Source organism: Sminthopsis crassicaudata, chromosome 5, assembly GCF_048593235.1.
Source record: "Sminthopsis crassicaudata isolate SCR6 chromosome 5, ASM4859323v1, whole genome shotgun sequence".
NCBI classification, from domain to species: domain Eukaryota; kingdom Metazoa; phylum Chordata; class Mammalia; order Dasyuromorphia; family Dasyuridae; genus Sminthopsis; species Sminthopsis crassicaudata.
The window spans coordinates 8,450,913-8,465,759 of NC_133621.1; the positions used below are offsets into that span (position 1 = coordinate 8,450,913).

General features: G+C 38.9%; 1 protein-coding gene across 1 annotated transcript in view; it reads left to right on the plus strand.

Moving 5' to 3' along the window:
- Positions 1-1,705: 1,705 nt before the first annotated feature.
- Positions 1,706-14,847, plus strand: part of HDAC9 (histone deacetylase 9) — a 697,702-nt gene continuing 684,560 nt past the window's right edge. Inside the window, 1 exon segment of the mRNA XM_074268892.1 lies at positions 1,706-2,559. The gene's annotated coding sequence lies outside the window, so the exon portion shown is untranslated.

Consider the following 14,847-nt stretch of genomic DNA (forward strand, 5'->3'; position numbering starts at 1 on the left):
TCAATTAACATTTATTAAGCATCTCCTGTATACAAGATACTGTGCTAAGCACTGGGGACACAAACATAAGATTTCTTCATCTGTTAAGGGAAAAAAGGTTGGATTAGATGACCTTAAAGGTTTCTTTCAGCTTTTCTTCTGTGATCCCATGAAGCATTTATATACTGTTAAAGTTTAAAATGCATTTTTCTATACATTATTAACTCATAGAACATTCCAAATGCCACTCCTTCTTCCACACTGACTCACTTCCCACTTCTCTCTGTATGATATAAATACTATAATTGGTTTTTAGAACTTCCCCAGGAACTGCCCCAGTGCCATCTAAATACAGTGGCAAGATAGAGCTCAGTAAGACTGGAGATGGCTCTGGATGCAGTGGGAGACCTTGGCCTTTTTAAGTTAAGCTCTTTCCCACATCTCAGTTTGACTGAGGTAATACCTATTTAATTAGTGATTAAAACTAGGTAAGAACTGAGACAAAAATAACCTCTTTTCAGTAGTCAAAAAAATCAATCAGGGAGAGAAGACCTTAGAGTTTTAGTTTTTTGGGGTTTTTTTTGGTGAAAATTCATAAAATTTCTATTTATATGCACTCTGAGTCATCAGGCTTCAGCAATGACCAAGTGAGACTTGGATTTGGACCTACTAATGGCCAAAGAGAGCCAGAATGATTTGAGCTTAAAGCAGAGTCCTTAAGAAAAAAATCTAGTCCATAAACTCCAAAATATCTTGAGAAGTTTATTTTACATTCCTTTGCCTAAAATGAAGAGAATCCTGGACTTAGAATTATGAGTGTCTGAGTTAAAATACAATCTTAACCAATGATTAAAAGTGTGATCTTGCACAAGTCATTTCTCAGGGCCTCAATTTTCTCATTTATACATGAAGATATTAATAAATTCATTGGGTTCTTATAAAGATCAAACTGGTAATGATCAAAGGCATTTTAACACCTCAAAAGTTAAATATATTAATATTTGTTATTAAATTAAAATATTATTTCTAGTAGTAGTAGTACTAGCAGAATCAACAATAACTAAGTACACTACCTGGCACAAAGTAGGTACATAGTCAATGTTTATTAATTGTTTTATTAATAAGGCAGGAAACTGCCTTACTGGAAATAGTTTTGGTTAAAAAAAAAGGGAGAAAGTATGGAAGAAAGAAGGAAAGAAAGAAAGAGAGGAGGAGAGAGAGAGAATGGAAGGAAGGAGAGGAAAGAAAGAAAGAGAGGAGAGAGAAAGGAAGGAAGGAATGGAAAGAAAGTATGAAAGAAAGAAAGAGGAGGAGAGAGAAAGGAAGGAAGGAGAGGAAAGAAAGAAAGTATGAAAGAAAGAGAGGAGGAGAGAGAAATGAAGGAAGGAGAGTAGCAGCTATAGCAGTAAATACCAGAAATTGTTAGATTTTTAGATGGAATGAGGAGCAGCATGATGTAGTAAATAACGACTGAGAAAGAGCCAGGAAGACTGGGTTCACTGCTGACCTCTGACAAACACAAGTTGCATAATCTTTGGCAAATTAGTTTACCTCTGTCTCTCTCTGTGTCTCTGTCTCCCTGTCTGTCTCATTGTCTGTCTGTCTGTCTGTCTTGTTTAATCAGACATTTCTCAAGTCCTCAGTGCTACCATAGTGCAGATCCCCATTGAGACAGGGATTTTCCTTCTGGAAGATAAATCACAGATTTGTTCCAAGAAAAAAAAAATAATCCCTAAAAGTGGGGACTTCTGAGTGCCAATTCTGCATTATCCCCTCCTGCTTTCCTGCCATCCTTTTAATGTCCTACAAGGGCTTGGAGATCCAGGACTCTATTGGTCTTCTTCTTCACTCTGGTCTGGCTTTGTCTCGCCCTTACTCAGCAGGCACACAGCAGCTATCTTGTCCCTGGCTTTTAATTGGCAAAGCCCCAGAGGAAGACTCTTCTCAGCCAGGGACCTGACTTATGGAATTTTCTACATCCGGAAACTTGGCTCATTTCCAGGGCAAAGCAATTTCTCCACAAATGAGCCGCCAATCTTTTCCCGGGGATCCTCAGAACAAAGCACCCCTAAAATTGGTTCTCCCCCCACACCTTTGGACCCAGCTTCTGTATGTGTGCCGGGAGGCAGAAGCACAGTGAGATCCCTGTTCCTCTTCCCCTTCCTCCTCCTCCTCTTCCTTTTTGTCTTCCTCCTCCTCCTCCTCCTTTTTGAAAAGATTCTCCTTAGAACTGAGTGACTACAGAGTCCCAGGGCTCCGTAGTAACAGGAAAGCTGCCTCCGTCACTTCTGCCTGCCTTCCACACCAGGTACGGATGCTTCTCTCTTCCCCGAGTCCTGCTATATTTATAAAATCGGACTGCAGAAAGGGAAGTGAGCTGGAAAACTGATTTTTGTGCCTGTAGCATCAGGTACTGTTTAACCAGTGGGAGGGACTGATAAAATTAGCAGGCTGACTAACCACTTCCCTTCCTTGTTGCTCTTTAATATTATAACGGATACAGAAAAGTTCAGAGGGAAGCCTGTTAGTTTTCTAGACCACAGTGTACTTTTTTCAAAGGGAGAATGCACAACAGGACGGGTAAGTTTCTTTCTTAACTTTTCATATGAAAGGAAAATTGAGGGGATTTTGTGGGGGGAAGTATTTGGATAAAAACTCTCTCGGATGTGGAATATGAAGCTGCTATGGGAAAAAAAGCAGCTGACAATTTATAATCAGGAAACTGCCTTGCATGAAATAGTTTTGGTTAAAAAAAAAGGAAGGAAGAAAGTATGAAAGAAAGAAAGAGAGAGAGAGGAGAGAGAGAGAGAGAGAGAGAGAGAGAGAGAGAGAGAGAGAGAGAGAGAGAGAGAGAGAGAGAGAGAGAGAGAGAGAGAAAAGAAAGAAAGAAAGAGAGAAAGAGAAGAAAGAAAGAAAGAGAGAGAGAAGAAAGAAAGAAAGAAAGAAAGAGAGGAAGAAAGAAAGAAAAAAGAAAGATAGAGAGGAAGAGAGAGAAAGAAAGGAAGGAGAAGAAAGAAAGAGAAAGAGAGAAAGAAAGAGAGATAAAGGAAAGAAAGAGAGGAGAGAGAAAGGAAGAAAAAAAGAGAGGAGAGAGAACGAAAGGAAGAAAAAAAAGAAATGGCCCTGAGTGACCTTCAATAAGTCACTTTGTGTTTCTCATCCTCAGTTTCCTTATTTGTAAAATAAAGGAATAGATAGATCCTAAGTCTAACTTTATGATCCGTTTTCTTAAATCTCATGAGGGCAAAGATTGGGACCAAAAATGTGTTTTGATTTCAGTTAAATCCCAGTAAGAGAGGACTTCACTATCCAAGATCTAGGAGGGAGATCTCAAATCACTCTGGAGGAGGGGAGAAGAAACATTTGGTTTTTCCAGTGTAAAATTCCAACTAGTGAGCTGAGATCTAGGACTTAACCTTCCTCTAATTCTCAGGGAGACGCTTGGTTCCCCAGTTGATTCCAGAAATTCAAACTTGGTGGTTGTGGGTAGAAATTGCTGATTTCATCTGCTAGCTGACAGGAGAGGATACTGAGAAACACTGACATTGTCCAGACTTATCTAGGACTTTCAGAATACAGTTTTGGGTTCTGAAATGGAAAACTCCAAGCAGAGCGAACAGGCCCTTCTCCTGTAGCTCTTATTTTCGACATTTTGTGAGAAAGATTTTGGGTCGAGCATTGTCCATAGGAAATGGAGCTGCAAGGCAAAGGGAGATGAGCCAAGCCGCCTCTGGTCACATTTCCCAGCCCAGCAGCCCGGAGAGCAGCAGCACATACATTCGCCTTTCTGTCTATTGAGTGAGTCTGGACAACTTCCAAGTGACCACTGACTTTTTCTTGCTTATCCAGTGACCCAAGGTCAGGGTCAACTTGCTCTCTAGTGTTCCCACATGATTCAGATCCCTGGAGAATACACAGATGTATCCTCTTCCCACCTGCCCCCAATTCCCCATTAATTCTATTGTAAATGCAGCCCAGTTTAGTGGATAAAACACTAATCCTGGAGTCAGAAAGACCAAAATTCAAATCAAGCCACAAATACTTGGTAGCTGTGTGAGTCTGGGCATGTCCCTCTTTCTAGACCTCAGTTTACTCCTCCCTAAAATGAACAGATTGCGCTTGATTGTCTCTAATGGAACTTCCAGCTTTAGAACGATGATCCTATGTTGCTGGTGGTAGACTTTATTTTCTAAAGTCTATTCAATAAATCCAGAAAAGCCAAATCCATCAATCAGTCACCATGAACCCATCATGTGTGAGAAACTGTGTTCCTGCAGGGCAAGAAGATAGACAGGCTTTACTCCCAATCTACTCATCCCAAAATCTTGCCAGATAATTTACGTATCAGCTCCTGTGTCTGGCACTCAGAAGGCACTTAATAAATATTGGTTAATTACTTCTAGAGTTGTTGGGAGAACCAAAATAATTTTGTAAGCATTTTTACAAAGGTTAGCTGCTACTATTATCAATAATAATAACAATAATAAAAATCTCAAGTCAACAATAAGTATTTATTTAGTGCTCACTGTACTAAGCACTGAAGGGTGGTCCATTGTGTAGGTAGAGGAAGTGCCCCCTACCAACAAAATCCCAAGTGGGAGACGTTTTGAATTGTTAGAAAGACTTGGATTTGCACAAAGGGAGAATATTTGATGGATTCTTGACCCTCATTGTGCTTAAAATGGACTCATAGACTCAGAATTGAATGACTTACTTCATGCTAATTCTTGGTTACTTGAGACTTAGTCTTATGTGTTTATTTAAACCAAGAAGAATGCCAGAAGTCAAATATAATTTGGTATGCTGTAAGGCTTAGGCAATATCGAGTTCTCCAATACCACATTAGAAGGGAGAGAGGCTGGGTAGTCCAGAAAGAAAGACCCTGGGACTGTGACAGTGCGGTCTTTGTGTCAGCCAGGTGAACATTGGACTGGATAAGTCACTCAGAAAATTCCCTTCAGTCAACCCAGCGGGCTGCAGGAATGCTTTTGATTCTGGAGATCATTTATTTCTCTTTGGATGGTGAAGGAGACAGGGGAAATTCATCTAAGTCATCTATAAAAATGTGTATTTTTTTTTTTGGTAAAATGAATGCTAAACATGGTCGGGGCAGTGTAAAACTCAGAACTGGCTGCAACTTCAAGGTATTGCTGAGCTTTGTGTGGCATTGACAAAATCTGAAATTTATGTACTGTGTGATTTCTTCTGCTCTATGAGTAATCACAAAACGGCAAATATGGATGAGGAAGCCTTTAGGCTGGGAGGGGAGAAGAGAAGGCTTTCAAAAGTTAGATTTCTTCTCCCTGTGCATTGGGAGTTGTAAGCTCAATCTTCTTCCTTTGGCATTGGAGTTGTGAGGAAAAGGAATAGGGCATTGTTAGGAATTCCATGTGGGATTGCATACTGGGAAATGTGGCCATTGAATTCATCATTTATGGAGTCCTTTTCGATGAAAGGCGCTGTGCTGCAAGACAACACAATTTTAAAAGTTTCTCCCTTCAGTAGCTCATTTTCTACTATCCTGACAAGTATTTCCGTGGCTATTGTTAGGAAATGAGATGTTGAATATCTGCCTTCAATACCCGGCTCTTCTGATTTCATTTTTCTGCCGTTTTCAGTCCGAAATTGATCAAGAAAATTCATTTTATTTTCATTTCACCTTTGTTTGGTGCCCCATTTCATTTAGGTCACCCTTGTTATTCAGTGGTTTCAGCTCTTGGTGACCCCATTTAGGTTTTTCTTTGCAAAGATCCGGGAGTGGTTTGCCATTTCCTTCTCCAGTTTAATTTACAGGTGGGGAAACTGAGGAAAATAAGGTTCCGTGCTTTGCCCAGGGTCACAAAGCTAGTAAAGCTCGATGTGAACTCAGGAAGACTGAGGCTTCCTGACTGTAGACCCAGCACGCTATCCACTGTAGTGCCACATAGCTGCCCTCATTTAGGTCAACACCATCCTAGTCTGATCATTCTATAGACAAAAGGGTTAGCAAGGGATCTAAGAACTTTTAAAAATATATTTTTAAGAGAACTCTCTCTTAATATAGTTGTTTTCTTTTGTGATTCTATAAAAATTTGTTTTTATGCATTAGTAACATGATTTTGGGGAAAAGTCCATGGGTTTCACCTGATTGTACAGCTGAGGATGTCCAGGATACAATGAGAGTTAAGAACTTTTAGAGAATCAATTTTTCTTAATGAGATCTCCAGGGATGACTGAAGAATTCCTGGAAAAACTTTGAAAGATTGGAAATCACTTTCTTTTCCTGTCATTGCGGAAGGGGTTTGCGAGGGGTGGGGCTTGCAGAGGTTGGGGAGAGGGTGAAGGGAAGGAGGGGAAGGAGAGGCTCAGTGAAATTGCTAGGGGTGGGTGGACTGGGATTTCTTAGCAAGGAAATCATCCCTTTAGCAAGTAGTCACAAACCATCTCCTCAAGGGCTTCTCTCACCTCTCTTTCCAAGTGTGTTTCTGTCTAAATCACCAATCATTTCCCCTACTTCAATGTGAAGGTTTTTTTTTTTTTTTTTTTTTTTTTCCTGAGGCACCTTCTGTGGCAAAAGCTGATTCAAGAAAGTCACTTAGTCTGAGCTTTCTTATCACCACGTTAACATCTGAGTATAATTGGCAAGTTTCTCTAACAGGTGTTTTCCTTGAAGTGTTTGTGACCATGTCTGGGATGATGTCTTCTTCTAGTTCCTTCATGTCTGTCCTGACCTCCAAACTCACGTCAAGAATGACAATTGTTAGGGGCCGCTAGGTGGTGCAGTGGAGAGAGCACCAGCCCTGAAGTCAGGAGGACCAGAGTTCAAATCTGCTCTTAGACTCTTAACACTTCCTAGCTGTGTGACCCTGGGCAAGTCACTTAACCTCAATTGCTTCAGCCAAAAAAAAAAAAAAAAAAAAAAAAAAAAAAAAAAAAAAAAAAGACAATTGTTTCTTTTGGACTAAAATCCTTATTAAGTGACCCTAGTGAATAGTTCCTTTTTTCTATACCTTATGAACCTCCTTCTTTAGCTACATTTCTAGAGGGTGGTGGTAGACCGCTTAAACGTGATGAATTTCTCTGGTCCTCAAACCATGTTTATTATTTCCATGATTTTAGAATGTCTCTGTTTTGTTTAATTTTTCAGTTGATTCTATCTCTGCTGGATTCAGCTTTTGACAGCTCTCACAAAGTACAAAAAAGAACAGAGCATCGTATGTGCTTAATTAATGTTTGCTGGTTGCATGATTGACTAAATTTCCAGTTCAACCACAAGCTGACTGTGTGGTCTTACATGAGTCATTTTATCTCAAGAGGGCTTTAATTTCTTCCTTTGCAGATGGCACAGTATGAAAAATGCTTCTTAGATCCAGAAGGACTAAAGACTACTTACTAAATGTATGATCGTTATCAAATTATTTACTTTCTGGGCATTTCAGTTTCCTCATTTGGGGAATGAGTATGTATGCCCAACTAAAGCTATGCTCAAATGGAATGAGCTGCCCGCCACTAGAAATCAACAAGTCTGTCCATGTTACTAACTTAGGTAAAATATTCATTAAAGTTAAAAATAAATAATTAAAAAAAAAAAAACCAGGGCAACTGGGAGTCGCTAATTTTATATAGATATAGGTATACACATATAGATAGATATCGATAATATCTATTTATATAAAATTAGTGACTCCCGGTTGTTCCAGATTATAATACCAGCTCCTTAGCCTGGTATTGAAAGTCCTTTGCACTAGCTCCAGTCTACTCTTCCAGGCTTATTTTATGTTATATTATCAATACCCTAAGTTCCAGCCAGATTGGCTCATTGGCTTTTTCCCACTCCTTTTCCCATTTTCATGCTTTTAGACAGATCTCTTCCAAGGGTAGGACTGTTCTCCGTGCTCATTTCCAACTCCAACATCTCTAACCATCTTTAAGGCTTCCCAAAGAGGGGAGACTAGGTGCTGGAGTGGATAGAGCACCAGTCCTGGAGTCAGGCAAACCTGCATTCAAATTTGGCCTCAGTCACTTACTAGCTGTGTGATCCTAGGCAAGTCACTTATCCCCTGATTACCTCCCCCAAAAAAAAGCAAAATTATTTAGCTCAGTTACAGTATTATTTCTAAAGTAGAGGACCAAGACTCAAATATTGTCCTTTATACTTATTACCTGCCTGATACTAGACATCTCAATTCTTACATTCCATGTCTATAAAATAGTTTGGACGGTATGACTTCAGAGTTCTAGTTTAGATCTAAATATGTTTTTCTCTTGAGAATCTTTTATGGTTCCTCCTACTTGGGATATTTTTTTCTCTCCTCAAATTATCTCTTTGTTAATCTATCATATTCCCTCAGTGGAATGGAAGGTCTTCGAGGTTAAAGATTGCTTTCCTTTCAGCTTTGTCTTCCTAATTCCTCAGGGCCTAGCATGATATTTTGCACTTAGTAGGTGCTTAATAAATATACTTGATGAAATTGATTGAATTGGAAATTGCAGAGATTCAGTGCTTTGAAGTTCCTCCAAATTTCACGACATTCATCACTGTCTTTGAGACTGACAATAATGTTTAATGTACACCGTACGATTTACCTGAAGGGTTTTAGAAATGCTAACAGATTGTTCATCTCCACACCATGGGGAGAAGTGTGAATGGAAAGTGAGAGAGGAACTAAGGGCCTGGGTGCTTACTGACCTTCTGGAGTCCACGTATTCCTGGGGCACAGGTAGGAATAGAAAGTTTGGCCTTATGGGGAACCGAATCTGAACATATTGACATGTTAGGTATTAAAACTTCCTCCACTTTCCAGACTAAGAAAAGGAATATTTTTCTTCCCAGAATTGAAAGTTCTTTGTGCTTGATTGTTCTTATCAATCTATAAACACTGACTGAGCAGCTCTAGGTATTTTTCTTTTTTTTTCTTAAAAAGTTAAGTGACTTGCCCAGGGTCACACAGCTAGGAAATGTTAAGTGTCTGAGACCAGATTTGAACTCGGGTCCTTCTAGGTATTTTTTTAAGGTAAACATGAGAAAATCCCTGTCCTTATGGTACATTCATTCTGATAGGTAGTGATGTGTATCTGTGGATATAACTTATTGAGAAAAAGGCAAAGATTATCTTTATATGTGTAATGGGGACAAACTATTTGTAGAAACTACAAAAGTCATGAGTAATACTGATGATATGTTATTGTTTTTATTTTCTAAAGCATGTAAACCTTTATTATTTTGGTATGAAATAACCTTTTTTTTCTGGGGCAATTGTGGTTAAGTGACTTGCCCCTAGTCACACAGCTAGAAAATGTTAAGTGTCTGAAACCAGATTTGAACTCAGGTCCTCCTGACTTCAGGGTTGGTGCTCTATCCATTGCACTACCTAGCTGACCCCAGTATTTTGTACTTTGCAGAAAGCAAGGACATTTTCTGGTGCTTCTTGGTAAGGACTGGGGTTTCCTTCTGAATGCTACAAGATTTATTCACTCATGCAACGGAGATATGTTCTTTAAAAAAAAAATCTAGTTTCATTGTATTAACAGAGTAGAGGTTGGCTGAATGCTAAGTGAAATAGAAGGTCGTGCAAATATTGACACAGACACGTGTGTGGCCAGACACCAGCAAAAACCTTTCATGGTGGTTGTGGTTAGGGTGGGGATGGTGAAGGGTAGCCCTGGTACAAGGCTTGATCCAAATGACTTCTAGTGTATTGTAAGATTCTAAGATAATAGAAATCTCTGATTTAAGATGATATATACAGAAAAAAAGCTTTCTTTACATTTTATTTTATTCCAATGCAAAACTTACGATGCATTATTAAGATGCTTTTAGAGTTTTTTTAATATTTCAGTTTTATAATGTCAAAATTTTTTTATAAATAAAAGAATTGGCATTAAAAAGAAAGAAAGAAAGAAAATAAATAAATATTTCAGTTTTAGGCAATCAGATATTATTCTGCATTTTCTGTTGAACTTTTTTTTAATCTCCTGATCTTTTTTCTTGGACTATTTCATCTCGGACATTTGGATTCTGGCTCCAATAGTTAAAGAATGGCCAAAGAAAGAAAGGAATCACTTTTTGTACAGCAGAACAACTGTTTGGACATGTGTACATATATTGTATTTAATTTATACTTTAATATATTTACCATGTATTGGTCAACCTGCCATCTGGGGGGGGGAAGGAGGAGAAAAACTGGAACAAAAGGCTTGGCAAGTGTCAGTGTTGTAAAATTACCCATGCCTATAACTTGTAAATAAAAGCTATAATAATAATAATAACAATAATAATAATAATAATAATAATAATAATAATAATAATAATAATAATAATAATAATAATAAAAGAAAGAAAGGAATCATAGTACTGTGAATGCAGAGACTGTAATTCTGAATGGAAAGTCAGAGATTGTAATCATGAGTGGGATGCCAGGGTGTAGATACAGTCACAATCTTTAGGGGTGGGGAGAGTGTCCATGCCAACACTCCTGAATGGATTCAGACACTGAAGCGTCTGTAGGGTCTCCAAGAAAATATTTCCTTGTTTCTGTGCCAGTGTTTACACTGTGCCTTATACATAATGTGCAATAAATGTTTATTAGTTGATTTGTGCTATTCTCTGTTGTTCATAATGCACAACGCTCCCTTGCTTTAATCCAGTTTTTTGCAAGTTACGGTATCACCTTCCTGATGCCATGGTCCTCTTCCGGAACAAAGGACAAAGCCGTCCCGACATCAGCTATAGGGTTCACCAAACTTCTCCTTTGTCTTTTGGATTATCAGTCATATTGATTGTTTGAAATGGCCTGCCTCAAAACTGAATGACAACCAAAGAGAAATCCCAAATCCTTCTAAAATCTGTATTTCATTGGGATGAGTCCTCCATGTGCAGATGTGGATTACAATTCCTCCATGGATCAGAAGCTTAGTTTCTGAGCTGAAAAATCTCCTCCCTACCCACTCAGTCTATGATAGTTTCTTCTTTCATTTGTTTGTTTCTTTATTAAAGCTTTTGATTTTTTAAAAACATATGCATAGTTTTCAACATTCATCCTTGCAAAACCTTGTCTTCCAAAGTTTCCCCCTCCCTTCCCCACTTCTCTCTCAGATAGCAAGTAATCTAGTCTATGTTAATCACGTGCAATTCTTCTATACACATTTCTACAATTATCTTGCTGCACAAGAAAAATCAGATCAAAAAGGGAAAAAAAAGAGAAAGTAAACAAAAAGCAAGCAAACAACAACAAAATGAAAATAAGATGTTGTGATCCCCACTCAGTTCCCACAATCCCCTCTCTGGGTACAGATGGCTCTCTCCATCACAAGACCACTGGAACTGGCCTGAATCATCTCATTGTTGGCAAGAGCCTGTATGACAGTTTCTTCTCAAACTAGCCCTCCGTTCCACTACTACACCCCCAAAACTGGGACCCCCTATCTGGACATTCCCCCTGGCTTTCTCCTCTCTTCTGCAAATCAACCACAATGCATTTGTGTGCTTTATAATCTAGTCACTTAGAGCCCTTCTTGGTGACTGAGGCTAACATGTGGCAAGACTTGTTCACAGTCTTTTGCAAAGGGCTGTTCATCCGTTATTCTTCCCAGATAACATCTGTGTTTTTACTGAAGGCTGGGTTTTACCCCACAGGGCGAATAATAGTGGAAACCTCAGGCAGCAGAATGGAAATATGTGGAAATGTGATCAGAACATCATAGGTTTAAAACTGGATAGGACCATGGACTTAAGTCTGCAGAGAACTCCGCTTCCATAACTCAAGATGACTCTCCTGTGGGCCCAAGCTCCTGATTGGCTTGCAGGTTGCCCATCTCACTCCCTGCTCTGTTCCTATAGCTCTAGCAGACTCGGTCCTGGGAAACTCTATTCCTCCATTTTTTATTTCATGATTTGTCTCCCCCTATTATCATCAACAGCAATAGCAGCAACACCTTCAGCCACTTAAAAATGGAGGCCCTCTAATTTTCTTGTCTTGGTTTCCCCAGGACTTACTTAGCACAGTGACTGGCACACAATAAGTGCTTCTTAGTGCTTTATTTTTTTAGATGTCCAAATTCTTCATTTTCTCTCTAAAGAACCCAAGTCACAAGTAAGGGGACTTGCCCAGGACCACAGGGCTAGAAAATGTCTGACTAGTGATTTGAACTCATCTGTACCTGACTGCCAAGTCCACATTCTGTCCCTCACACCTTCTGCTTTTCCAGAAGCACTGTTTGCTCTTTATCCTCCCCAGACCTCCATTTGTTCTTTGATCTCTACATGCAAAATAATAAAACAAAACAAGCAACAGCTTACCCTAACGCTGAATTTTATGTTTTTCTATGTTGTTTCTTACTAAGTTCAAAAGAAGTCATCTTGAGTTTATATTTATCAACAACAAGGAGCTTTTACAAAATTCTTTTTACCGGAGTGGGAACTGGATGAGGACAGTTCTTTCTTTTGCCCGGATGCCAGGTTTTTCTGTTGATGAGTTAGCCAGTAGGAATAGAAGTGCAGATTTAAGGCGGACAAATTACATCTGAGTGTAGCTCAGTAGTTGGATGAAATGTTTCTAGCTTCGCTTCTCCCAGAATGAGTGGGGTCAGTGATGTGCCAGTAGCATTTTAGCATTGGCTAAAGGTTTTCAGTGTGGAAGAAAAGGGAGAAATGGTGCAGTGTTTAAAAAAAAACTCTTAATGCAAAACTGAAAATGGTGTCTTCTTGATGACCTTAGTGATATTCAAGCCAGTATCTCAACTTTGTTGGCTTTTTCGGATCATTTCCTTTCATCCGCATGAGGTTGTATATATCTCATATTGCCATGCATGAATAGAAATTCAATAATTGGGAAGATAGATATTTTCTATGGATATTTCACCCTGCAGCTGTATGAGAGAATTGGAGAAAAAAGTTCCATGTTCAACTTTCCCAAAGACTGAAGAGCGCCTGAAATTTGCAAATGCATAAAAAGATTCAGTTCATTTAAAATTCAGTCTGTTATTAAAGGCTGAATTAAGATGGCAGTGAAAGAACAGCCCCAGGTGTGTGACTTGGCATCTGGAAGTGCTACATTTAATGTTTATGCAAGAGTAAATTTTTTTCTTCTAATTTTATTTTAAAAAGTGATTAGCACCTTAGCTGTACAGCTCCAAAGAATTTTTTTTTAAGGGGTAACGCTGCATACAATTTAAAGACTTTTTTTCTCCTTCAAAATTTGTCCTACTTAGACAAAAGTTCTTTTGCTCACCGATGTAATATATTCATTGGCTCCCATTTGTAAGTGCCCCTGGGTAATGTGTCGGAGAGGCGAGTGAGCTCATTGAGAGCGCCAATGGACCTGATCACATTCGAAGTATGTATCATTGGCACTTCTGCCTAATTTAGGGCTTACTTTGGGTCTTGTGTTTAATGGTCCCGTACTCCACTACTTTGGGTCCTTTTCTAGACTTTAAGCTCAGTTTGCATACAAATGGAAGCCCTTGCTTTGGCTGGAGGTGGAGCTTCTCATTGGAAAGAGTTAGCCAAAGGAATAAGCTTTTCTGCAATCTAAAAAAAGGATTTATTATCAGGCAATCAAAGAAATAGAGGGCATCTCCTTGGGAAAGGTAGGAACTGGTGAAATTGGAACAATCCCCTTATTGCTGTTATGAGACACCTGCTAATGGCAACGAAGGACAGGTGGGAGACACATACAGAGAGCACGTTGACCTTTTAGGAGGAAAATCCCAAGCAGGGCTTTTTTCCAGCTCTGTGCCAAGAAAATGGCAGCTTGCTCTGAGAAAGAGCTATCATTCCTCCCAGACCTCAACAAAACTTTCAGTCATTCCTCTTCATTTGATGGATGTGCATGTTTTAACAGAGCCCTGAAAGTTCCCAGAACCAGATAGCTGGCAGGGATGTCGAGCATCCTTTGGACCAGTTCCTAAAAGTAATATCATCCCAATTTAACAAATGAGGCAGCGTTCACTAAGAATCACAAAGGTGAGAACTTAGTTCAGAGGATCATAGATTTAGAACCTGATGGATCTCAGGGATTCCACTCCTCACTTTACTTTGAAGGAAACTGAGACCCAGAGAGATGGATCTCCCCAAATCAGTCAGTAAAGAACAGAGGGTTAACTTTGAACTTAAGTCTATTTTTTTAATTAATTTTATAATTATAACTTTTTTTTTCTGACAGTACATATGCATGGGTAATTTTTTACAACATTATCCCTTGCACTCACTTCTATTCCAAATTTTTCCCTCCTTCCCTCCACCCCCTCCCTTAGATGGCAGGCATTCCCATACATGTTAAATATTGAACTTAAGCCTAGAGTCTAGCTCTGAAATTTTCCATAGGACTATGTTCTATTTGGAAGCAGAAGTCCATCATTTCGAGTTGTAGATCAATAGGACTCTTTGGACAAGTCATTTCAGAGAAGTTCAACTTTTTTTATTTCTAAAATGGGGAAAATGATATTAACACTACCTATTGCGCCGTGGTGTTATCTCTCAAGTTGAAAGGTGAAGTCTCACGGGCTATTTTAGAAATGTGAATTCTTGTTTGACATCTTTATCTGTGTAGCAAATCACTTTAGAAATCCTAAGTAAAAGGGTCACTGAACTATTTGTGCCTGTCTTTTCATTTTACAAGTGAGGAAACTGAAGTTCTGTGTGGGAAGAGATTTGCCCAATGTAATAATTGATAAGAATAACAATAATAGTAATTAACATCTGTATAGTTTTTTTTTTTTTTTTAGTTATTATAAAGTCCCTTCTATGTGTCAACTCAGCATATCTTCCCAAAATCTCTGTGTAGAAGCTTCCATTATTATCCTCATCTGTAAAAACAAATGAGGCAATTGAGATGGAGAGAAGTTTGGGGACTTGCTAGGGTAACCCAGTAAGTTTCTGAGGAAGGACGA